This window comes from Uranotaenia lowii, chromosome 2, assembly GCF_029784155.1.
Source record: "Uranotaenia lowii strain MFRU-FL chromosome 2, ASM2978415v1, whole genome shotgun sequence".
In the NCBI taxonomy this organism is placed as follows: Eukaryota; Metazoa; Arthropoda; class Insecta; order Diptera; family Culicidae; genus Uranotaenia; species Uranotaenia lowii.
In genome coordinates, this window is record NC_073692.1 from 66,194,475 (window position 1) to 66,213,456 (window position 18,982).

Here is an 18,982-nt window from a genome sequence, read left to right on the forward strand (position 1 = left end):
CCACATTGTTCGATCAACACATCCAAACATCACCCGGCGCTGCAGAGTGGCGAATTTTTTTTCAACAGGAGGGAGTGAATAGAAAAGATTGCATTTACTTATTTAGTCTGTAAGTTCTGCTGCGTGAAAGAGACAGGCGATATCGTAAACTGTCGGGAATTAGGGTCGTTTGACCATCAAATTATCGCTCTCGTGTACCAAGACACGAAATTTCGTTCGACAATCACACAAAGAAGAATGAATGTCGTTTCGTTTGATGGTAGTCAACTGTTCGGCAAGTGTTTGGTCGCATTCGTTTGATGGCACGAACAATGACACTGATAAAAGCAGGCTGCGCGACTGTCAGAGAAAATGTCGATGGTTTACAAGTCTGCTCAAGAGATTGCTTCGTAATCGGCGTTTTTGAAGTCCTGGTAGAATGAAGCAGTTTCCTCCTCCGTTAATGTTAGTGACATCGAGTGAGACCACTTACGCTGGATGATGAGAAACAACTTTGACGAGAGGAGCGGGAGCTAAATCAATTGTCGGATTCCTGAAGCCTTCGTTTATGAAGCAGTGGTCACATTTTCATATGTGATGAAAGAAATTAGAGAAACATGAACTATCAAAGAACGAAAGAACATAAGCCGTAAATATCATGAAAATTTCGAAAAAGATACAACGGCTCACCGACAGGACTTGAACCTGCAATCTCCGCTTCGGTACAACGGCGCGTTAGCCAATTCCACCACGGTGAACGTGATGGAACCGGCGAACACGAGCAATCGAGCTCTGCCGATCAACTGCTGGACCTTCTATCGAAACACCATGTATATCCCGCATGTGATCTTTCCCTCTATTGATCTCTCTTGTTTCTCTAACCCCACCCATCGACTCGGGATTTTAGCCGAGCGAGCACATGGTCGATTGCTTCGGGTTTGCCGCAACTTACGGTCAGATGAAGAAGCAATCAGTGCCGCTCAAGGTTCCGAGCAGACCAGTTACACAGGGAGGTGTTGCTCTGTTGAAATCAATACTGATGTTATGAAATCGCTTGGTACATCTTTGTACCTGAAAATGATCACATTTTCATATGTGATGAAAGAAATTAGAGAAACATGAACTATCAAAGAACGAAAGAACATAAGCCGTAAATATCATGAAAATTTCGAAAAAGATACAACGGCTCACCGACAGGACTTGAACCTGCAATCTCCGCTTGTGATCATTTTCAGGTACAAAGATGTACCAAGCGATTTCATAACATCAGTATTGATTTCAACAGAGCAACACCTCCCTGTGTAACTGGTCTGCTCGGAACCTTGAGCGGCACTGATTGCTTCTTCATCTGACCGTAAGTTGCGGCAAACCCGAAGCAATCGACCATGTGCTCGCTCGGCTAAAATCCCGAGTCGATGGGTGGGGTTAGAGAAACAAGAGAGATCAATGGGCGATGGGCGCGCTCGCGGTCCCGGTATACGATTTCTCGTGTGCTAAACAGAGAGAGAAATAGCCTTCACTCCAATTTCACTCCGATTAGCTGTCATTCTTATGGAAATCTGTGTAAGAGTAAAGAGCAGGCTTTATTCTTTTTAGCAGGCCCAATCCCAATAGAGGGAAAGATCACATGCGGGATATACATGGTGTTTCGATAGAAGGTCCAGCAGTTGATCGGCAGAGCTCGATTGCTCGTGTTCGCCGGTTCCATCACGTTCACCGTGGTGGAATTGGCTAACGCGCCGTTGTACCGAAGCGGAGATTGCAGGTTCAAGTCCTGTCGGTGAGCCGTTGTATCTTTTTCGAAATTTTCATGATATTTACGGCTTATGTTCTTTCGTTCTTTGATAGTTCATGTTTCTCTAATTTCTTTCATCACATATGAAAATGTGATCATTTTCAGGTACAAAGATGTACCAAGCGATTTCATAACATCAGTATTGATTTCAACAGAGCAACACCTCCCTGTGTAACTGGTCTGCTCGGAACCTTGAGCGGCACTGATTGCTTCTTCATCTGACCGTAAGTTGCGGCAAACCCGAAGCAATCGACCATGTGCTCGCTCGGCTAAAATCCCGAGTCGATGGGTGGGGTTAGAGAAACAAGAGAGATCAATAGAGGGAAAGATCACATGCGGGATATACATGGTGTTTCGATAGAAGGTCCAGCAGTTGATCGGCAGAGCTCGATTGCTCGTGTTCGCCGGTTCCATCACGTTCACCGTGGTGGAATTGGCTAACGCGCCGTTGTACCGAAGCGGAGATTGCAGGTTCAAGTCCTGTCGGTGAGCCGTTGTATCTTTTTCGAAATTTTCATGATATTTACGGCTTATGTTCTTTCGTTCTTTGATAGTTCATGTTTCTCTAATTTCTTTCATCACATATGAAAATGTGATCATTTTCAGGTACAAAGATGTACCAAGCGATTTCATAACATCAGTATTGAAGCAGTGGTCTAGCATACGGCCGTTTTCGTTTTCGAAGCTGTTGATCTGGCGAAGAGTCGCGGTGCTCAAAGAGTCCAGGAAGATGTTGGTAGGAGCCGAGAAATAGGAGCGCATAGGATCTGGGAACAAAAAGGCACCGTGGGATTTAACTGGCATTTAACTATAATTATACAGTATGCAAAAAAACTAGATTTATTCCAAAAAACCCTACGGAAAATTAAAACACAGTTAATTGTTGTTCAGTTTATAATTGTTTATGTTAAAACAAAGTTGCATTTGAGATATGATGTTAAAAAAAAAGAAAAAAAATAACGCAAAAAAGTTTATCCACCCCTCTGGCTCACATAGCTTTAGTACTTCGTGTGACCTCCTTTGGCTTCAATAACTGCTTGACAACGTCGTGGCATTGATTCAACAAGCTTAGCAGTTGTTTTCGGGGTGATTTTGTCCCATTCAGTTGAGATTACCTGCCGAAATTGCTGGATGCTTGTTGGTTTTTGCTCCTGAACCTTAATTTTCAAAATTGACCAGAGATGCTCGATCGGATTAAGGTCGGGAGACTGTGCTGGCCACTTCATAACCTTGATACGCTTTTCGTTGATTCATTGCAAAACCAGCTTTGAGGTGTGTTTCAAATCTTCGTCTTGTTGGAACGTATATCATCGCCCCAACTTTAGCTTTTGTGCAGACGCTTCCATCGATGAATTCTTGTGATACCAGCAGACCCAAATAGCATTACTTTCGACTTATCTGACCAAATCACCTTATTCCAGTCATCACTGGTCCATGAAATGTGATGCAGGGCCAACTTCAATCTTTTTTTGATATTTTTTGCGGACAACCATGGCTTCTTAAACGCTACTCTGTCCTTAAGACCTTTCTTATGAAGACGATTTTGCACGGATTGTGATGTCAGTTGAATGGAAAATTCGCTTTCAATCTGTTTCGCAATTTTCAGAGCTGATAGTCCCTGGTCCAGCTCTGCTTTCTTAACGATAGCTCTGTCAATTCGGCCTGTAGGGCTTGTAGTGCTAAGTTAGCTGGTGAGATTGAACCACGCTGTTTGTACACCTGAACAATCCTTGCAACCGTATCTTTATTAAGCTGGACAATATCGGCAATATTACGGTAGCTTTTGTCGGTTTTGTGATGCTCAAAAATCAAATTTTGGATGTTGATCGGAATTTGTGCTTTTTTGGGCATTTTGCAACCAATTACTTCCAATTTTGAACACGATACACGAAACGAAAACTCCAAGAGCGCTAAATGACAGTTAGACACAATGTTTACATTCAAGAAAGCTGCAGGCTACACACTAAAAATTTGTAAAACACACTTAAATCGTAGTATCCATTTGAAGGTGGATAAACTTTTTTTGCGTTTTTTTACCCTTTTTCATAATTTATCACATAAAATCGCGAGAAAAGATGTAAACGCCGTATTTTCAATGGCAATATAATAAATAAACATGAAATGATGAATTGTGGAGGAACATTCATGAAATCAACTTGATTTTCACCAGAAAAACATTACAATTGTAAATTTGAGAGGTGGGTGGATAAACTATTTTGCATACTGTAATAGATTAAACTGTAGCGGTATAACTGATTCAACTGTAAATATGATAGATTCAACTGTAGTGTTTTAATTGATTCAATTGTAAATATGATAGATTCAACTACAAATGTATGATTGATTCTAGGTATTGAACCATAAATATAGTAAATAAATCTATATTGTTATGATAGATCGTGTGTTACTTGAATACTATAGTGTTCATCAGCAAAAACAAAAAAAAATAGTAAGTGTGGGACCCAATTCGTGTTCCCTGTAACGATCGTATCGCGGTTTTTAGGGCTCAGCCGATAGTACCTGACGTCGGTGGCAAAACGCAATCGCTCTCCAGTGATGGGGAAACATTTTCCTCTACCAGTTCCTGGCAGCGGTCGTGTAGAAGGCCGACAGTTCCTGGAATTGGGAAAAGTACACCTATTCTGGCTGCCCGGGAAATCGACGTGGGTCTCGACGTTCTTTTACACGATCCTGGCAGGATTCCACAGGAAACTAGCATTATGGTAAGTCAGCTTATGATAGATTTATGTCATGATATTGAGTAAATTTTCTCTCCACAAGATCAATCTTCGCCGGGTGCAGAAGCACGGACGTCTTCGGGGACCGATTAGTTAAGACGCACAATTTCCTGGGCAACCATGCATAAAGATGCAAAACGAACAACAGCTGAGGAAACAGGACGCGGATATCGGGATTTCCGGTCAGGTTTTCTAGCATCATGGCGGCTAAAACGCTATTCCGAAAAAGTGCTTCAGTTATGACAACTTCCAATATAAACAAAAATTAAATGTACAATATTTATAGTTGACCTCAGTGAATCAATCATAAAAATAAAATTGAATCTATCATATTTACAATTAAATCAATCATATTATTATAATTGAATTTATCATATTTATAATTACAACAATTATATTATTATTGTTGAATCTATCATATTAATAATTAAATCAATCATATAATAATAATTGATTCTACTATAATTATTGTTGAATGTATAACATCAATCGTGCATTATAGTTGAATCTTTTATATTTATAGTTGAATGCACAAAATTAATCATACAACTATAGTTAAATGTATTTTACACATTGTTGACTGAACGAAATCAATCAGATTGTCTATTATATGTATTGTTGAAATTCTAATAATTATAGTTAGCCGAGAAGCAATCAGATATTTGATTGAATATAAGTGGATTATTGTTGGAAATACTATACTTTTTTCTTCGTGATGGAGAAAAAAAAATTAAATATCATATATTTCTTTGGAAATTTTTTTTTTAAATATAAAGTACACCATATGAAAGCTTACTCTAAATGCTATCATTTGAACCATTCAAAGTTTTGTCACACTTAACTTATCTATGACAAAAAATGGGTTAAATATTATTTTTTTCAAGAGTCAAAAACTTTAAAGCCTTGCAAAAAAAAAAATCCCTGCATTTCCCCATAATATTTTCAATATCAAGATCTAGTTTAAAGTCCTTAAAATACAATGAAAGATTCCAGGCACCTTGAAGCACCGTTTTTTGAGTTAAAGTCAAATAAAGCTGAAAATATCATGCAAATGGGTAATTTTTACAAAATAATTAATAATTTTGACCCATCAATGAGTATAAATTCAACAAAGTAGATGTTTGTTTGTCAAAAAAAATATTTCCCATGATTGATCAATCATTTCACACATGTTTCTTTTGAGTTTCATGAAATGTCTTCATGATATTTATCATTTAATGATCAATTAGTCCAAAACCCGGTTTTCAAAAGAAATAACAGTAGGGTCAAAAATAACACCAAGCATTCTACTTTAAAAGTTGTTTATACAAAATTTTTGTAAGAATTTATTTTAAGTAAGTTAAAACAGTAATTTTCATACAAGATTTTAAAAAATTACAAAACAGTCCAAAACACCTAATCATACTTATTGCCGCCTCATTGTATGGAACTGCCCCATAGTGGATTGGCCATGCCTCGGGGCAGTTTGGCGGATTTATGTTTTTAAGCACAAAACAGACGTTTTGGCTTTTTTGATCATCGGCAATAAACGCTTCTGGAGGCATTCCTTGAAATAGTTCTGGGTATTCATTGTTTCCGATGTAACGTACGGGCTAGATATTTTTCCGCACTCGCAAATTGACTGCCACGCCATCACCTTCTTGCCAAGTTTTTCGGTGAAAATGGCCTTCTCCGTTTCAGGGATATTCTCATTCTTGCGTACATGAGGTATTGTGGCCATGGAAGGGTTTTATAGTCCAATTTCACATAAGTTTAATCGTCCATGATAATGCTCCCAAAACTTTTGCAAAATATTGAATCATACAGCTTCCGGGCTCTTGGATTGACAGAAGCGGCTTGATTTGGGTGCCGTTTAGGTTTTTTTCTGCTTCCAGTACGTCTTGAGCCCAAGTTACTCTTTAGCACGCATCACGTTAAACGTCGAGGTCCCGACTTTTCTCGCCACATCACGAACGGAAGCCGATGGTTTCTGTTTGAAGGCATCCCTGACCTTTTTGTCGATAGCAGGACTTTCAGCACTTATAGGACCAGATTTTCGACCACTCCTCGGTTCATCTTCAAATGTACAATCTTTCTTGTAGTTCTTGTCATTTTTGTCCTTTTTGTCATTTTTGTCATTTTTGTCATTTTTGTCATTTTTGTCAATTTTGTCATTTTTGTCATTTTTGTCATTTTTGTCATTTTTGTCATTTTTGTCATTTTTGTCATTTTTGTCATTTTTGTCATTTTTGTCATTTTTGTCATTTTTGTCATTTTTGTCATTTTTGTCATTTTTGTCATTTTTGTCATTTTTGTCATTTTTGTCATTTTTGTCATTTTTGTCATTTTTGTCATTTTTGTCATTTTTGTCATTTTTGTCATTTTTGTCATTTTTGTCATTTTTGTCATTTTTGTTATTTTTGTCATTTTTGTCATTTTTGTCATTTTTGTCATTTTTGTCATTTTTGTCATTTTTGTCATTTTTGTCATTTTTGTCATTTTTGTCATTTTTGTCATTTTTGTCATTTTTGTCATTTTTGTCATTTTTGTCATTTTTGTCATTTTTGTCATTTTTGTCATTTTTGTCATTTTTGTCATTTTTGTCATTTTTGTCATTTTTGTCATTTTTGTCATTTTTGTCATTTTTGTCATTTTTGTCATTTTTGTCATTTTTGTCATTTTTGTCATTTTTGTCATTTTTGTCATTTTTGTCATTTTTGTCATTTTTGTCATTTTTGTCATTTTTGTCATTTTTGTCATTTTTGTCATTTTTGTCATTTTTGTCATTTTTGTCATTTTTGTCATTTTTGTCATTTTTGTCATTTTTGTCATTTTTGTCATTTTTGTCATTTTTGTCATTTTTGTCATTTTTGTCATTTTTGTCATTTTTGTCATTTTTGTCATTTTTGTCATTTTTGTCATTCTTGTCATTTTTGTCATTTTTGTCATTTTTGTCATTTTTGTCATTTTTGTCATTTTTGTCATTTTTGTCATTTTTGTCATTTTTGTCATTTTTGTCATTTTTGTCATTTTTGTCATTTTTGTCATTTTTGTCATTTTTGTCATTTTTGTCATTTTTGTCATTTTTGTCATTTTTGTCATTTTTGTCATTTTTGTCATTTTTGTCATTTTTGTCATTTTTGTCATTTTTGTCATTTTTGTCATTTTTGTCATTTTTGTCATTTTTGTCATTTTTGTCATTTTTGTCATTTTTGTCATTTTTGTCATTTTTGTCATTTTTGTCATTTTTGTCATTTTTGTCATTTTTGTCATTTTTGTCATTTTTGTCATTTTTGTCATTTTTGTCATTTTTGTCATTTTTGTCATTTTTGTCATTTTTGTCATTTTTGTCATTTTTGTCATTTTTGTCATTTTTGTCATTTTTGTCATTTTTGTCATTTTTGTCATTTTTGTCATTTTTGTCATTTTTGTCATTTTTGTCATTTTTGTCATTTTTGTCATTTTTGTCATTTTTGTCATTTTTGTCATTTTTGTCATTTTTGTCATTTTTGTCATTTTTGTCATTTTTGTCATTTTTGTCATTTTTGTCATTTTTGTCATTTTTGTCATTTTTGTCATTTTTGTCATTTTTGTCATTTTTGTCATTTTTGTCATTTTTGTCATTTTTGTCATTTTTGTCATTTTTGTCATTTTTGTCATTTTTGTCATTTTTGTCATTTTTGTCATTTTTGTCATTTTTGTCATTTTTGTCATTTTTGTCATTTTTGTCATTTTTGTCATTTTTGTCATTTTTGTCATTTTTGTCATTTTTGTCATTTTTGTCATTTTTGTCATTTTTGTCATTTTTGTCATTTTTGTCATTTTTGTCATTTTTGTCATTTTTGTCATTTTTGTCATTTTTGTCATTTTTGTCATTTTTGTCATTTTTGTCATTTTTGTCATTTTTGTCATTTTTGTCATTTTTGTCATTTTTGTCATTTTTGTCATTTTTGTCATTTTTGTCATTTTTGTCATTTTTGTCATTTTTGTCATTTTTGTCATTTTTGTCATTTTTGTCATTTTTGTCATTTTTGTCATTTTTGTCATTTTTGTCATTTTTGTCATTTTTGTCATTTTTGTCATTTTTGTCATTTTTGTCATTTTTGTCATTTTTGTCATTTTTGTCATTTTTGTCATTTTTGTCATTTTTGTCATTTTTGTCATTTTTGTCATTTTTGTCATTTTTGTCATTTTTGTCATTTTTGTCATTTTTGTCATTTTTGTCATTTTTGTCATTTTTGTCATTTTTGTCATTTTTGTCATTTTTGTCATTTTTGTCATTTTTGTCATTTTTGTCATTTTTGTCATTTTTGTCATTTTTGTCATTTTTGTCATTTTTGTCATTTTTGTCATTTTTGTCATTTTTGTCATTTTTGTCATTTTTGTCATTTTTGTCATTTTTGTCATTTTTGTCATTTTTGTCATTTTTGTCATTTTTGTCATTTTTGTCATTTTTGTCATTTTTGTCATTTTTGTCATTTTTGTCATTTTTGTCATTTTTGTCATTTTTGTCATTTTTGTCATTTTTGTCATTTTTGTCATTTTTGTCATTTTTGTCATTTTTGTCATTTTTGTCATTTTTGTCATTACTCATTTAAGATTTTTACTTTTAAAAAATCAAATCTTGATTCAGTACCTCCCAAGAAGGAACCAAAAGCGCACATCGAAGTGCACTAATCGATTCACTTGAATCATCAACCTGTTCGTTGATGCATAAAAATTAACCCATTGTTTTTCAAATTAAATATTCCGCCTTCCTTCCTCGCAGGAAAAGGCGACTCAGCTACAAAAGAAAGAACGTCGTCTCGGTTCATTTTCCATATTTCTCGCGGCACACCACACATGATCGTCGGAACCAACTCGATGACAATCCATTCAAAATCTGCCCCGAAGGGAGAAGCCAAGACGTTGTTGGAGCATGAAAAGACAAAAAAAATATATAAAAAACGCCTAACGCAACCAACCATATAGGTATGGAACATATTCTCATAATTTTTTGTACCCGATGATCCACCTTTTCAGCATGGATGAACCTGCCACACCAAAACGGTTCATCGGAACAGAAACAACTAATAGCGAAAAAAAAAAACTTAAATCAACGACGATGAAACGGTTTTCGATTTTTACCTTTTAGTGGGTTTTTTTTTTGTTCAATGTTTGCAGCATAGGAGTAGGAGGAGATGCGCACTTATGACCTGACGTTATTGCTTCGCGCGGCTGTTATTATTGCTATTATGAATGTAAAGACGCGATCGTCGCGTTTTTGGCCGTTATAATTTTTTATGACTTGTTGCCCGTTTTGCCGTTGTTCTTTCTTACTCAGCCGATGAGGGTTTTCCGCGACGATCGCTTGCAAAGGAAATAAGCGATTTTTAGGGATCGGCCCCGGTTTGGCGTATAATATTCAAATCAATTTTCTTTTCCACCTTCCCTCTGGATTATTTCTTCCGCAAACCATTGCCATCCACCTGTAGCAGCATTTCGGGCGCACTGACTGTGGCCGAGGAACAAAAGAAATCCATTTGTCATAAAAAAAATCGACGTAAAACCCTCCGAAGACAAGAAATCTTGCGGTGGTTTGGTACGTTTGCGTGTCATGACGTCGTGATGATTTTCGACATTTTTATGGAACGTCTCTTGTGAAAATTAGCTAACGTTTAGGCATGAATCGAATGGAAGATACGGACGGAGCAGGGAACAAATATGGGAGAGTTTCTACTTCGGGAAGACACCCAAAAATGTCTTTTTTGACTTTTCGGGGAAAGAATATCTACCAACCTACCTTATAATTACGGCATCATGCTCACGTGAGCAGCAAATATGACAAATCCAGGTATGAATGGGTGCAGAATGGGTGATGGGCAAGCAGCAATCAACACGCATGAACGATTAGTTCAACAGTGTGGAAACGTGCCTATAGTCGGGGCAATCATCAAACATCTCAGAACACCCATTGAGGATTTCATTCTCTTAGACACATTGGTTGAATTTTATAAACCATTCTACACTGCAATTTTATATCATTTCCTCATCTGTTGAATGAAAATATGAACTAATTATCTTTATCATATTTCCAGATTTGATTTCCATTTACCTCAATATCTTCTTCTTTTCTTTCTAATCAGTTCTCAAATTTGTTTTTGAAGCGACTTTCAATGAAAAATGTTTTAATGCAAGTTATTCAAGTTGACATTTCTATTCGATCAAAAGTGGACTTGTGATATTGCTAAGTTGGCGAATCAGTTGCTTCTTGAACCGATATTCGCGAGTTCGATCCCAAGAGTAAACATCGAACACAGTTGTACCGGATAAGTAGAAAATATATCACATTTAATAAAAAAAATAGTTGTATTTTTCAACACTGAAGACAAATAAACTTAATTAAATTTATATGGCAACGTTTGTTATTTTGGCAACATTGACGTGGCTGAGTGAATCTCTTAATTGGGATTCGTAAGAATAGTAAAATCACGACAGTGACGTAGTTGGTAAAATAAGCACAGAGAGCGCAGATTGTCAAGACTGCTACTACGAAAAAATTGTTTCTGATTCGGCTTCTGGTAGAAAGATTGATTGGCACAGGGTGCGCAGATTTTTGAAGCTGCTGCTACGAATAATTGTTTCTGATTCGGCCCCCCGGAAGAGACGGATTGGATTAGATTAGGAAGCTCAGATATTTAGCTGTTGATTGTTACTTTTGATTTGGTCTTCCGGTGGAAAAGGCGGATTGACTCAGGAAGCGCAGATTTTAAAAGGAGCTTTTGTTGATTGTTTTTTTTATTTGGTCTTCCTAACAATTGAGATGAAGGATGTATGACATCATAATAAAATATATGCAGTGAAAGTCTCAGGCTTTGAAAAAATAATTGAGTGATCAATTTTCAGATAATAATACATATCTTTGTACTGAACTTAGGAACTCCAGTATCAGCTTTTTTTTAAGTGGTTGCTTCTTTATTATATTGCAATTTGATTTCAAATGCTGCCTACAAAATAAAACTTAATTTCGATTTTTTTTATAAATTCCATTCATTTTTTGAAGGTGTAGCAAAGCGCACCAGGTCAGCTGGTTGCCATATAAAGAAAACATCACCCTTCAGTGGTATTTTTTGTGAGAGTTAGACATTTTTAGCCACGTCATGTTTTACATTTTCATTCAGTTGAGTTATCTTATCGCAGTATGAGGTAGGGCATCCCTGTCTATCCTCGCTCGATTATAGACGTTACAAAATCGTTGCAAAATATTCATATTCAAACTTTCTTTTCTTTACCGTACCTCTTTACTTTACTCATATACAACTCACAATCAAATTACCCTTAACCCACTTGTGTATTTAATCTGCAAACATTATCGTATGTCTGTTCTCCATGTCAGGGGCGGCGTGCGGAGTGCAACAACGTTCTGGTGGTTTTCGGGACCCAAAACGCAACATCACGACGGTCCTTATGCAAGATAGTGGGGTAAGCTGCGGGCCTTGTGAGCCCGTGATTACAAAAAACATAAGCAACGAACAACAAATTTTGGATGGAAACCGGCTAAGACCCACGCGACGAAAAGGGACTAGCAATTGGAAACTTGGAACATGGAACTGCAGATCTTTAAATTTTGTGGGCAGTACCCACGTGCTCTCCAACGAATTGAAGAGCCGCAAATTCGACATCGTAGCGCTGCAGGAGGTATGCTGGAAGGGCTCCACGGTACGAACGTATCCAGATGGTCGTGCCATCTACCAGAGCTGCGGCAACACACACGAGCTTGGAACAGCTTTTATAGTGATGGGAAAGATGCAAAAGCGCGTGATCGGGTGGTGGCCGATCAACTCACGAATGTGCCGGTTGAGAATTAAGGGCCGGTTCTTCAACATCAGCATCATCAACGTGCACAGCCCTCACCTCGGAAGTACCGGTGACGACAAAGACGTATTTTACGCGCAGCTGGAGCGTGAATATGACCGTTGCCCAAAGATGATATCAAGATCGTCATCGGATCAAATTGGACGCGAAGCAGGAAAGATTGGGTTGATGGTTTATACTCTTGGACGAAGTACATGCTGGCCTGTGGATCCAAGACCGACCGGACCCGCTTGTCCAGTAATAACAAGGTCACGATCGACGGCGACGAGCTGGAGATAGTCGACGAGTGTTAAGGAGAACAAAGTGTTGATGCGAAGGATGAACCACGAGCTCGCGCAACTCTACCGCGAACCCAGTATCCAGAAGGCGGTGAAGGCTGGCCGGATACTGTGGGCAGGACATTTTGGGAAAATGCCGGACGATTGTCCAGCTAAACAGGTGTTCGCTGCCAATCCGGTAGGAACGAGATGAGCATGGGCGTAACGAGCAAGGTGGTTAGACTAAGTGAAGCGTGATCTGGCGAATGTGAGATGTTCGAGAAATTGGAGAACGGTTGCCATGGACCAAGTGTGTTTTTGGAATTATGTTAGAAATTCAAGTTATATCATGAGACGAAATACTATAAAAATAAATATTCATATATCTGTATGTTTGTTTATTTGTTTGTTTGTTTGTTTGTCCTCTATAGACTCAGCCGTCTTAAGAGCTAGAGGTCTGAAATTTGGCATGGATGCTCATTAGAACCAGGAATGATGAAAAATGTTCTCAGATTTTCGGATGACCACTTTGTCCATACCAGACAAATATTGTTTTCGCGATATTGACGATACTTTTCGTCGGATTGTGAGAAATTTGCACGTGAGTGTTTTGAAAGACGAGCAATCGATTTCATGTGTCATATTTTGTGAAAGGGGTCAGCCAAAGGGGTCGTCCATATTAACTGTTGGCTGTTTTTGCGATATTGACGTTATTATACATCGTATTCAGATGAAAATTGGTACACGATAGTTCTGAGTGACGTGTAATCGATTTCAAGTATCAAATTCAGTGTAAGGGGTTGGCTAAAGAGGTCGTCCATATTAACCTTTCAATATCTTAGTGATACTGACGTTATTATACATCGGATTGGGAAGAAAATTTGCACATAGGAGTTATTAGGGACAAACAATTGATTTCCCTTATCCAAATTAAATGCAGGGGTCGACCAAAGGGGTCGTCCATATTTACAATTTACTGTTAATGCGATATTGTCGTTATTATACATCGGATTCAGATAAAAATTGGTACACGTGAGTTTTGTGGGACGGGCAATCAATTTGAGGTATTAAATTTAGTGTAAGGGGCCAACGAAGGGGGTCGTCCATATAAACCTTTCAATATTTTTGCAATATCGTCGTTAGCATACATCGGATTGGAATAAAAATTTGCACACGGTAGTTTTCAGGGACGGGCAATCGATTTCAGATGTCAAATGTTTTGCCAGGGGTCGACGAAAGGGGTCGTCCAAATTAGTGAATTTTTCGCTGCTTTTAGGAATATTGACGTTATTATGCAATGGATTGCTTTGAAAATTTACACAGGGTTGTTTTGAGGGAAGGGCAATCGATTTCAGATATCAAAGAGTGTGTAAGGGGCCACCCAAAGGGGTTTAACTTTTTGGCAATAAATGCGTTGTTATGCAACGATCGATTTGAAATTTAAACACGAGGATTTCTTCGGCACGGTTGATTGATTCTTTATTTAAAACTTAGTAGCAGACGACAGAAAAAATGATCGTCCAATATTTATTATTACTTAACAAAAAAATCGGAAATACATCTCGAAAATGCTTGGCAATGACTTTCATACGAACTGTTCATGACATATTCCAAGTTGAAAGCGAAACGGAGTTCGTATGGGATCAGCTAGTTTAATATATATCTTATATTCCAGAAGCGAATTATTTTTCATGGCATCTAAGCTTCTAGCACTGATCACACTGACAGGACACTTAGAACAAAAATTCGATCATTTTCTGGCTATTTTTTTATCAAATTTTGCAGGTTCGCAATACCGACCGTAGGTGTCTAACCTACCATTATTCCGATACAAATATCTGTAGGAAAAATGTACCTGTTTAGACCGATATTATCGTAGGCATTGCTTATTTTAAATAAAGTGAGGTGGCAGTTTCTAACTAGGATAGCATTTCTTCAAATTGATCGATGCGCACTCTGGAGTCGATATTGCGTACTGTTGGAAATATTGTCCAACAAACGAAATCAAGTGTCTAGTCAGTATGGTCAGAAGTGCTGCAAATAATCAGTGTCAGCTTTCAATATTCAATTGAATTTTCTGCAGCATGGGCTCAGTTCATTCCCATCTGAATTCATCCGATAATGAACAGAAAGCTCAATCCCGAAAGCACTCTGCATACTCATTCACGATTCGGCAACATCGGTGGTCAATATGCATTCAGGCTCTTTGCAGGTTCATGAGATTATCCAATCTTCATTTTCAGTATCAAGCAAACATTGCTAAAAGTAAAAAAAGCTCAGTTCGATTATCATGATGTTTAGTTGAATGGTGACAAAGCTTGTTCGATGCGCTAGACTTGCGGAAATTGAATAACTACTGCTGAGATTTCTATTTTTTAAGAATTTTGATAAAAGAAAAACGTCTTTTCTTTTGTACAGGTGGGAAGGTTGAGAAATAAGTGTTCGGGTTGGCCAGAAGAACGCTGGCGAGGGAACGTGTGGGACGAATGTATGGGACAAAACTATGACAAAATTACGACAAAAATATAACAAAATTATCACAAATGACAAAACATGACAAATGTGGTAAAAGTATGACAAAATTTTGCCATAAAAATATGACAAACTTTTTTCAAAAATGACTTAATTTTGCGAAAAACAACAAATGTGGTAAACAATTGACAAAAATGTGACAACTATAACAAAAACATGACAAAATATTGGCAAAAAAATTCAAAAATATGACAAGCGAGGTAAAATATGAGATGACTTAAAATTGTGATAAAAATAAAACAAATTCATGATATAAATAAGGCAAAAATGACAAAATTTTGATCAAAATACGACAAAAAAAAATAATTCAAGGGACAAAAATGTTGTCAAAATATGTAAAATTATGACAAAGTGATAAAAATATTGAAAATGTAATATATATACATATATACAGAAGATTGTCGTCATTTTTAACTAAGTTTGTCATAAGTTTGTCTTTTTTTTCATTTTATTGTTAAGTTGTTGTAATAATTTTGTCATATTTATCGAATTTATGAAATATTTTTTTCTTATTTGCATCAAATTTGCTACATTTTTGACAAACGTTTATCGAAATTTTTGTTATTTTATTGTTCAATCAATGCCATATTTCTGTCATAATTTTGACATATTTTTGTCATATTTGTCAGATTTTTGTCATAATTTTGTAATTTTTTTTTGTCATGTTTCATTATAGTATTGTCAAAATTTTGCTATATTTTGGCAATATTTTTCATATTTTTGTCATCTTTTTATCACATTTGTCAAATTTTTATCTCATCTGACAGATTTTTGTCATTTTATTTTTTTATTTTGCCAATTTATAGTTAATTTTTTGTTAAATTTAGGCCATAATTTTGTCACATTTGTTAGAATGCTGTCATTTTATTGTCAAATTTTTGTTATATCTGTCAGAATTTGTTAAAACTATATATTGTCATAATTTTGTCATGTTTTCACCAAATTTATTACATTTTGACACGATTTTGTCATTTTTTGAACACAATTGTCGAACTTTTGTCATATTTGTCAATTTTTCGCCATTTCGTCATGAAGAAATTTATATTCATCTCTCTTTTCGTCCCTTCTGAATAATCGTATAGTCTTAGCGAATGTCAAATCGTGTTTTCCTTACGAATACCAATTCACAATTTTCGAAAATGGCACAAATAAATGCCTACTGAAATTATCAGTAACTTTAGCTGACACTGACTGAATGCTAAAGCTGCATTCACTGATCGAATGCAGTGAGTGACAGAAACCCCTAAACGGAAGACGCTTTCGTAACAACCGAGTGAAACAAGTTAGTTCGGGTTTACAAGTGAGCTTCTTACTGACTGATAGACATATTCATAAACTTGCCGTAAACACGAAGATGACCGAGCCAGGGGGATGGCAATCTGGTTCTTCTTGCGTACAAAAATCTTTTTCTTTTTTCTATCCATCGGGAGAAACGTTTATGGTGTTTTCCTCTCAAAGCAGTACAGAGTTGAAAAAGTCAAAATTTCAACCAATGAAGATCCAGAATGATTGTTGTGTTAGTGTGCAATCGTTCATAATTCTCTAGAATTTGACATCTAGTCCGGTTCCTTGACAGCAAAATGTCAGGTTTGTTATGGGCCCACAAAATCGTGGGCCCGTAATTTTGTCAAAATCAATGACAAAGGATAGTGATGTCACCCCCTTGGACCGAGCCGATCAGAAGCTTTTATATTTGTTGACTTTTCTATTCCATTCATTTCAGCTTAAGCTTTTTACACTGATAGAAAATCACAGTCAATATCATTCGTGCTTTCAGAAAATTTGCAGCAATCAGTGCTTCTAGATTGTCAGTGCTTCTAGATTGACTTGAGTCTCAACGTAACTTGCAGGTTGGTGGAGCTACCCAAATTTCACATTGATCGGTGCAGTTAAGTTTACTTGTCCAGCTTCATAATCTCACATTAATTTAACAATATTTTTGTTTTCAGCATGAATAAATTTCGCTAACTTTTTTGTTTTCTTGTTTCTGCCTGACTTGCTAAGAACAGAAATCGTTCATAAGAGCTATTTGCTGTGGGGGAGTGTGGTGAACCGTTTAAAAAGAGAAAATTCATTTAGTTTTTATCTATCGACAATTGTTTTCGAGTTAACTTCAAAAAACAAGTGTGTACTTTTTTGGCAAAAATTTTGAAAAATCTAAAATATTTTGAAAAACAAGGTTTTAACATAAAAATCAACTTTTCCGAAGACCGCAAGTGATATTGAATTCTGAGAAAAAAAGTCTTTTTTTCCCAAACTTGCAAAAACAAGGAATTTTTATAATGTTTTATAGAAGATTTTAACTACCAAATTGAATTTTTGATATTTTTCAAAACCATAAGTCGATTAGTTTGGAAGTCTTTAACTAAGTTGTTACATGAGTTGAATTCTCAATATCATATGCTCAAAGACAGAGGTGCAGAGATGAGCAACTTTTTTCTTATCGACATGACTCAGCTAAATTCTGATTTCTCGACAAAAACAATATCTGTGATTCAACCCAAAAAGTTCGAAGCGATTACACAGGGAAACAGCATTTTTGGTACCTATGTTCCAAAATGGTTTTGTAAGTGTTGGTACTGATTTCATAACATTTAACAGATTTCGTCTATCACTTCTAGTTTTGGTAATGTGGCGTGTGGAAATCAATTTACTACCCTTCATTCAATCATGAACTATTGTAACGATATTCTTGTATTAAATAGAGATAGAATGATTTACAAAATGAATGTTGCATTTTAAAGATTATAATTCCTTCAACAACTTTGTTGAAGACGGCGAAACGATTTGAAACAAAATTCCTGTTTTTTTGCAGGTTTGGAAAAAGTTACAAAAATAAAACTCCTACAATTTTTTTTACTCAGAATTCAAAATTACTCGCGGGCATTGGGAAAATCTCTCATTGAGTACATATTGTACTTGAATTTTACAGTTTTGTCAAAAAAGTTCTCATATTGATTTACTATTTTTTATCTATGTGTTAACAGTTTATCACCGCTAGTTTTATGATTTTAATTTAATGATTAATGGCATTTCGGTGAACTATACATTCTAATAGGAAGAATATCAAATGAAAGTAATGAAAATTATAGACGGATAGATTAGATTAGGAAGCATGAAAGGTGTTGAAAATGAGCCAAGAGCGTGATTTGAGAAAACTTCTTGCCGCACAAGACCATTTGTCCCACATCGTATTACTGTCTAGAAGAAGCAAAGTCGATAGGCTGACTTTGCATTGATCTATACAATGATACATGGATGGATCGAAGCACGTGTTTTTCGTACCCCGAAAAAAAAAAGAATTAGCATCGGCATGCGTTCGGAATCTACGCAAAAGTGTCACACGGAGCATTTTTGGCTCTAATTTGCTGTTTTTTTTTTTGGAAATGTAATTTTTTTGGCAGAAAACATTGTAAAATGATTAACTTGAACTGTTCAATACAAAAAAACTGTCGGTGAATTTTTAGTTTGAGAGAAAAATGAAATATAGCTGATATTTCAATCGCATTTTTCTCGTTTGCACGTTTTTTCACATGGGACAATCTTGCTTAGAACGGCAGTAAACGTCACACGAAAATTTTGCAAAAAATCATGGATGAGTTTTGTACTAAAACAAAGCTTTTGTACTACAGGGTTTGAGAAACTACAGAATGACCCCGAATCAACTCAATCTAATGGTACAGGATGTTTTTTTACACACAGAGAAAAGCTCCCTAACGCCAATGTTGTGCAAATGCTACGTCAATTATGTTTAAATATAAAACTGAAAATTATGCTAGAAAAAAAACCATATAAAACTGCAGCTGATATTTTTTGTTCTCTAATACACTTAATTCAATGAGTTTTGT